Genomic DNA, 8411 nt, shown 5'->3' on the forward strand with positions numbered 1-8411 from the left:
CATTGTAAAGGTGACTCTATGCGCCTCTATCACAGACAGTGACTATCAAGCTGCCCTTAAAAGGATTCATGTCTGTGCAACATCTGTTTAGTGACATATTGGAATCATGAACTCTGGTGGCTCAGAAGAGGTTTTTTCTACAGAGTAAGAAAAGCTACTTCATGCAATTATTTTCCAAAAATAATTAAATTAAGCAACTTTCCCTATTGTTACCTTTTTCTTTTCATTTGTTTTCAAATAAATAGCCCCAGGGCTTGTTCCTTCTAGTTTCCTTAGAACTATACTTGGTTAATCAAAATAAATATTTCCCTCCTCTTTCAAAGGAAATAAGTGTCTGAGGCCAACTTCTTCAGATTCATTCTCATTCCCTCTTTCACTCTCTTTACCCCCAGCCCCTACTTGCTACATTTCATGGTATCTCATTGACCACAAACTCTGCTCCCTTAAATCAGAACTTTTTTGCACTTTCAGATACAAATTTCAGAGGAAAACACATGCAATTCTTATTTCTTGTCCAATTCTTATTTCTCAAAAAATGGGTCCAATGACTATGCTTTTTTCTGCCTTGCTCAGTAGATGAAGTTTAATACTTAACCTCCCTTCCCCTCAACGCTGACTCCCACCAAACCATGGCAGCACATGGCTGTTTCCCCCTCAAGATATTGGAATAGGGAGTCATTCCTTGACTTCTCCCCCAGTGAGTCCAAAGTCTGAGGGATTCCTTTCCTTTAGTTCCTGGGCTCCCTTGAGTTATTCCATCAACTTCTACCTCTGTATCTGAGGACCTCAGTCAGTTGAACAAGTTCCCATCTATTCATCTAAAGAAGTAAGGGAAAGGTATAAACCAGGTTCATGTGTCCAACTGTCCATGGTCCAAATTCTGTGGAGGTAGAAGGACCCTTTTCTGGAAGAATAATTGGGTCAGCCTAGAGCTCCCATTCAGCATTGGCAGAGTGAACAGCTGCCGGTGAAGAACTAACAGCCACCTCCCCTACTGACTCATTAAGTCAGATATTTACACGCCTTTCCCTCCTGGCCACAAGGTCTTGACAGGGAAGGTGTGAAGAAGGGAAGCACATTGATTGTCATTTCCCTAGGGATGGAAATAATGTGAGCAGGAAATTCTAAGGGGAGTGGGGAAGAGAGTGTAGGAGCCCCTGCAATGGGTGGCAAAGGATCACTTTGCAGAAAGAGGTCTCTCAAAGCATTGAGGTCTCTCTAAGACTACTGCGGCCTGCTACAAAGTTGCTCTGGGATACCTTAGGCAGTGTCTAACCCCAAATTTCCTGTCCTCCTCAGCCAAATGCTGTTCCCTGCTACATTGGGATGAGTCTCTAGACCTGTTCAGAAGTATCAATATATCCTTTCCATCCTAAATGCTGAAAATTCTATTTTTCTCACAGAGAAAATACCCCTAAAGAAGAGAAATATGTGACTAAATGGATTTTTAGCTGCTGGAATATTCTGCCAGACAAGAAACCATTTCCCAGTCACCATGAGTTAATGTTTCTTTAGGATTCTGGAAGTATATCTAGAGATTGGTATCTAAATCCACCAATTTGCTCTGGGCTAGACTAGAAGGGGCTAGACTAGGATAGAGCAGTGACAAGCATTGTGAGGTATTCATAACACTAATGTTGGCTGGGATTCCAGCACCTTCTCCATCCCATTCACCTGTATCCCTACCATTATGGAGATAATGGAGCAGATGGTGGCTAAACACACTTGGAGCTGGCACAGGGTTTAAAGTCTCAGTGCTATCAAGCTACTGCTATCAAGCTAGTGCCAGCCACTGGGGCATGAGTTCAATTCCCAGCCAGGGAACTATACACATGGCACAGCAGATCTCTCCTGTCTGGCCTGCTGCTCCCCTCAGCAGTGTATTTCAGTAGATCCACCTGTTCTGCTCCACCATCTGTCTCTGGTGAATCCTTTCACGCCCCCCCAACCTCTGGCCTACACCCCAGTTCTTCTATGCATAAATAAATAAAATCTTAAAAAAAAAAACAAGTCGGAGGAAAATATCATTGGTAGTTGGAGAAAGTTGGGTCAAAAGCCAAGTGCAGAAAGGCCAGACTGATTTTCAACTATCTCCTAGATTTGTGCTTAAGAGGTGAGTTATACAAAAAGTTCTTCTGGAGCAGGGCTACCTGCTGGATATTATAATTCCAGTAATAACAAACCAACATTTATTGAGCTCCTACTATAAGCTCATGCTTGACTGGGTTACTAATATACTAGGCCATGAGGTCACAATCCAGTGATGGAAATTCCATCACAAAGCAATATGGTCACTCCTCCCAGTCACTGTGCTCAGTGCTTCGGATTCAACAGTGAATACAGCAGTGTGGCCTCTGGAGAGGGTAATGTGTTTACTAAATCTTTTCCTTCTTCCCACACATAACTAGACCATATTTCTCAGTTTTCCTTACAGCTATATGTGGTTACGTGATTGAGCGCCAGCAAACAGAAAGTGAACAGAAGTACTGTCTGCAACTCTACAGACCATAAAGCCCACGTAAGGTATATGATCTTCTCTTTTCCTGTTAATGGGCTGGATATGGGTTCTCAAGAGGATATTAGAAGCCAAATGTTAAAGATGCTAAAACTCCTATCAGCCTAGGTCCTGAATGACTTTATAGAACAGATTATATATCATTAGCACCCACCTCCCATCACCAACTGGGTTCGATTTGAGTAAAAATAATAACAATCTATTTTGTTCAACTTTGAGAATACTTGGGGGGTTATCTCTTACTGAAGGAGGCATTATATCAATGCCAAAATCAGTGGTCCTTACCTTCATGGAGCTTGTATGTAGTGGGTATACAGTAAAGGAGTGTCCAAAATCCAATGGAAAATTAATGTAGGCCAATAGCAGAAGATCTTGCCCATACTATAATATTGAGAAGACTCTTGAGGGAGAAAAAAACACTCCATACGCAAGACAATAAATCGAGTAGAGGGCAGCATATACAAAGACCACACAATAAGAGAGTTCCAGGGGACTATGACTAAAGAACAGAAGGCAACAGGGTTGGGGGAGGTCCAACTCTGACAAGTGAAAAAACTGCTAGACAACTATGTGGACATAGTTGTGATCCTGGCCATTGGTATATTTGGAAATATGTGAAGGTTTGGGGTAAGCCAGCATGAGACACTCTTTCATCACATCAATTCAAAACAATTCCCAGACAAGAAGACCAAGGGTGAGGAACTGAAAACTGTGACCTCAGTTCTTGCTGCTGGTAAGTCTGGATTTCTTGACTCATTCTGAACCCCATCCCTGAAAACTCTCACCCCTATCTACTGGAAGAGGCCAGTGAGTGGTCTCGTCTTCACCCTCCCATTTACAGAAATTCCTCTTCTGGGCAATAATCCACAGGCTATGCTCTGCAGCTGCAGCCTATGAGCACCTTCCAGAAGGTGAGGTCCCAGGAGCCAAGAGTCAAAGGGAAAGAGCAACCACCTGCATGTGTTGTTGTGTCTGATTAATTTCAAATGAATATTCCAATGCTTCATAAGTTCCTGGATAGTGCTCTGACATCCTGCAATTAGCCTTAAATGGATATGCTCCATGCAGAAATTTGGAAAGAGGATGACTCTGATCTCAGGGTGTAGATAAACAAGTAAATCGATAAACTGAACTTGAAGGAGGGACCTTTGAGATTCCCCCTCGTTCAAATGCCCCGTGTAACAGCTGAAAAAACTGAGGTTCAGGGAGGGGTCCTGACTTGCCTTGCGTCACAGAGTGAGTCAGTTAGAAGAAGACCTTCAGGTCACAACTCCCAGTCCAGTGCTCTTTCCAGTATACTCATGAAGTAAATAGACCAATTGGAAACATGCTGGAAGTTACCAATGAAGGAAATAGTGTGTGGTTCCAAGGCAGGGAAGCTCAACATCTGGCCAAAATGTCACAGGCAAGGTTCAGTAAGAAGGTTTCCTTCTATGGACTTTCCATTGTGTTGCCTGTAGTCTGGGAACAACAGGCAGTGTGTGTGTGAGGGGGTGGGGGGATTAATTTAAGCCTGTGGCTGGTTCACTTTGTAAAGGAAGGAGCCCAGGAGACTGTCACCTCTGTGATCTGATCTAAAGGGCAGAGGAGGCTTTCCTGCCCTAGATGATCTTCCCCACCAGGCTGCTATTTCAGGTAAGTGTTGTTTTTCCTTTAAAAAAGCCTTGGCAAGAACACACTGAAGATTTTTTCCAGCCACTAAAGTATTAGTATGAATTAGGTATGTATTTTATTTCCAGATGTTCTATCAATTCACATCAAGGAAAGCAGCAAATTTGATGTAAGCCAGGGCAGAATTGATCATGGGTTGCTTGGATGGGGCCTAGAAATCTAGGCTGCCTCCTATTGCAAGTTTCAGGGGCTCTGTGGTGTGCTGCACACTTCAGTCCTAATCATTGCTATCCAAAGGTCTCATTGGCCATGCCCTTGAACTTGCCACACAAGGAGTCTCCTCTTCACCTCTTCCTGCACCTGGATTTACAGCAATCAATCCTGTTTCTGGTCCCTGGGGGTAGTATAGTGGGTGAGAGCTTACAAAGCTCTCTCTGTGCCTTGGAAGGCACAGAATCCAAGGAAAGAGGTGAATTGCAACACCAAGAATTAAAGTTAAATATAAGGGAAAGTTTTTTTGGTAATAAAGGGATGTCCAAATGACTCCTTGGAAAGGAGTCTTACAAACAAAAAGCAATAGAAAACTTTCAGTGGAGAAACAAACTGGAAGAACATATTTCCAACATATAGTACAGACTGAGTTGAGATCCCCAGTATTTTCAAAATGTTCTTACAATTTGATATAAAAAAAGACAACCATGAAATAGCAAAACAGTAAAAATTATAAACTGGTAAATCATAGCAGAAAATCTCTACCTGCTACCTCAGAGTCACGGCAGTCTCAGAGTACAAATGATAAAGTCACGTGACAATACAAGATACTCAACCTCACTAACAGCCAAGAAAATGAATGTTAATATTACTAGGAAATATATTTTACCCTTCAGATTACAAAAATAAAAACCTAAAGGTTGTTAGTATTCAGTATTGGAGAGCACTCTCATACACTGCTGGTGGGACTATGAATTGTTTTAACTTTTTCCGTAATGGAAGTAGGCATAAATATCTTAACTGCACATGCCCTTTGACCTTGTGTTCTCACTGTGGGGAATATATTCTGCATAGTAAGAAGCAAAGGTATATAAGGAAGTATATAAAGTGGCATTACATATAACGTATAAGTATAATAATTGTTGGGCTTCCCTGGTGGCGCAGGTGGTTGAGCACTGCACTGCCAAGCTCTGCAGCGCAGATTTGATCCTGGCTGGCTGGCAAGAATCCCACATGGCGAAGCAGACCTCTCCTGTCTCGCCCGCTGCTCCCCTCAGCAGTGTATTTCAGTCAGTCTGCCTGTTCTGTTCCCCGCTCTGTCTATGGTAAATCCTCTCACCCTCCTGTGCATCTGGCCTGTACCCCGGTTCTTGTATAAATAAATAAATAATTCTTTAAAAAAAGTATAATAATTGTTTATGTATCTATTTGTGTATATATATAATGGAATAAAAATGGAAATGACATAATATCCATCAATAAGGGACTAGTAGAATAAATTAAGTATATCCATTAAATATACCAATAAATTAGGTATATCCATTAAATGTGTGTGTATATATATATATATATATATATATATATATAATACTACAGAATATTCAGGATGTGCATATATCCAGAATATTCTACAGGTATTTTTTAATGGATTAGATCTATAGCACTGATCCAGAGGAATGTCCACGACATACTGGTAAGTGAAAATGAATTGTATATTAATGTAGAAATGTGGTCTCATAGTTGCAATCCAAGAAAAGAGAAGGCCTGTTTATGTGTTTGCACATATAGAAAGACATGACCAAAGACACATCAAGCTGATAATATTCACTTTGCTAGGAGGACAGAATTGGAAGAAGAGGGGTAGAAAGAGGGGAAGAAACTATTTTTTCTTCATATACTGCTTTATTTTTTTGTGACAACAGAATAGATTACATTTTTGAAGTAGAAAATATTATCATTTTTAATATGGAGGAAATACCAACATTTTTTAGTTAGTAAAGACCTTTTCCACTTTTAAAATACTGATGCAGTATTTTTAACACCCCAGGGTCTATTAGGAAACAACAGATGGCACATTCCCACTCTTAGAATCATTTTGTGCAAATCCAAGAGAAAGAATCCTTTTTCCCCACAGACTAGAAATTCTGTCACAGTGGAAGCTGGACTCTTGGGAAACGATGTTGTGGAATCAGGGACAAAGGCCAGTGCTGACACCCTGGGGCAGATGACAGAGTGTATGTTCCTCACACAGGGTGTGTGACTACACTGAAATATGAAAAACCTGGTTTCTTATGTGTCTCATAAACCAGTTCTAAAGGCATTTTCCAAAAAAGAAGTCCAAAATGTTTGGGCGGCAGCGGCTGCTTTAGTGTAAGCCTGTTCCCCCAAGGTTGCTATTTGGAAGGACAACACTCAACCACTTCAAAGTGGTTCTGCTCTGTTGGTATAAAAATGTTCTGGCCGTTGATGTGAAAAACACAAAGGGCTGTCTCATTTTATGGCCACACCAATTCTGCTAAGTGCAAAAACGACCTAACCTTGGATATTTGTACTTTTAATTCAACCTCAGAGGGGATTGCTGCAGTTGGTTCAGGTGACCTATTACAGTGCTAAACTGACATCACTGCATTCTCAAGGTCCTCAGCCCTGTTTAGTGTAAACCTCCCTCACATGGGAAGCCCAAAGGGTGCTTGGTTTCTGCTTCTCCTACCATGATTGAGAGACACTACTACCATTCTTGAGTGCCTATTTCTTATGTGTCAGGAATTGTGTCAAGTGACAATGAGATTAAGTCACCAGCAGGATAACTAACTTGCCAAAGACCACATAGCTACTATGATGTGGAGCTAGAGACTGCAACCAGTTTGATTCAAAGTCTCTGCTCCTATCCTGTTAGAGGGTTATATCAATATTTTTAGTTTGTGTGTATTCATTTGGGACAAAAGTTGCACCACTGTTGAATTTACTTTGCTGTGCCCTGATTCATACAGTGAGGGTGTGGGTCTCACCAGATGAGAGCACTTGGATACACAAGACGGATTGTGGGCTCAGCAGTCAAACAGGATCACTGCAAATCCCAGCCCCATGACTTGCTAGCCTTGCCTCAGTCACCTGACTCTTAAAGTGCCCAACGATGCATTAGATTGTACCGAAGATGAAATGAGTGAGTATAGGGTTCACACAACAGTGTCAGACACAGAAGGAGTCAGAAATAATATGAACCATGCTTATCATTATTATCATAAAAGTGTGGACCATTACAGATGCTATGGCCGTTTTCATTATCACATGGATTTATATCAATTCGTTTGGCTTGACCTTCAGAATATGTTTTTTTTGTCATAAAGAGTAGTCTACAAAATGGTTAGTAGGACACATCTCATTACTATTCTTTAAAAATGCACAGATATTTGCATAGAAGAATTTCTGGGAAAAAAATCAAATGTTAACAGTACTTATGCATGGGTAATGACTTTAAGTGTTTTTTTTTTTAAGATTTATTTATTTATACAAGCACTGGGTACAGTCAGAAGCGCAGGAGGGTGAGAGAATTCACCAGAACCAGAGAGAGGAACACAACAGGCAGACTGATGAAATACACTGCTGAGGGGAGCAGTGGGCACGGCAGGAGAGGTTTGCGCTGCCATGTGGGACCCTCGCCGGGACTAGGGATCGAATCGGCCTGCGCCACCAGGGGAGCCCCATGACTTTCAGTGTTTTTAGGATATTTTTTTCTTTTAGTGCATTATCAACATCAAAAGTATCTTGGCTTGGAAGTCGAATAAGAAAGAGGAGAAGGAGGATAAAGATAAGGTCGAGAAGCACAAATAAGAAGAAATATCTCTGTGGTGACGCACATCTGCGAAGGTGAAAGCCTATTCCTCGGACTCATATACAGTGCCGTGAACCAACGTCACCTCAAGGAGAAAAAAAGAATATCTTGTCCAAACAAAGTGGGTCCGCATCAGAATGGAGAACATTCTTCAAGCAATAATAGAGTGGTCACAGAACTAGTTTCTGAATCTATTATATGAAAAGTATATGAAAGTCCTAAGTAGGCCACTTCAGGGAAATTTCAGTTCCCTGGGGGAAGGGCGAGCACGTCTTTCAAACAAACTTTACATTCCACGGTCAGATAACATCCCCACTTTCCGGGATTTAGTAAAGGTCATGAGATGAGCGTGGTTTCACAACACGCTTCTTTCGTTCTCTCTCTTTGAATAAAAAATAGGTTCGTGGGTTTAGCCACCCAGTGATCCAAGCAGTGATGCCCCAGCGAGGAGGAGGGGTAGGA

The 8411-nt window shown here is 41.5% G+C and overlaps 1 long non-coding RNA gene across 4 annotated transcripts; it reads left to right on the forward strand.

Moving 5' to 3' along the window:
- The first annotated feature begins 2322 nt into the window (after window positions 1-2322).
- Window positions 2323-8110, forward strand: LOC129145911 (uncharacterized). 4 transcript variants are annotated; one of them, XR_008552077.1, is made up of 3 exons: window positions 2323-2523; window positions 3195-3248; window positions 7859-8110. It is a non-coding gene; the product is annotated as an uncharacterized LOC129145911 (long non-coding RNA). The 4 variants fall into 4 exon arrangements; XR_008552078.1 differs by lacking the exon at window positions 7859-8110 and adding an exon at window positions 4053-4085; XR_008552076.1 differs by lacking the exon at window positions 7859-8110 and adding an exon at window positions 4053-4081 and having other exon boundaries at window positions 3195-3426.
- Window positions 8111-8411: the final 301 nt, after the last annotated feature.

Source organism: Talpa occidentalis, unplaced genomic scaffold (genome assembly GCF_014898055.3).
Source record: "Talpa occidentalis isolate TD23 unplaced genomic scaffold, MPIMG_talOcc4v2.1 talOcc4.15, whole genome shotgun sequence".
Lineage (NCBI taxonomy): Eukaryota > Metazoa > Chordata > Mammalia > Eulipotyphla > Talpidae > Talpa > Talpa occidentalis.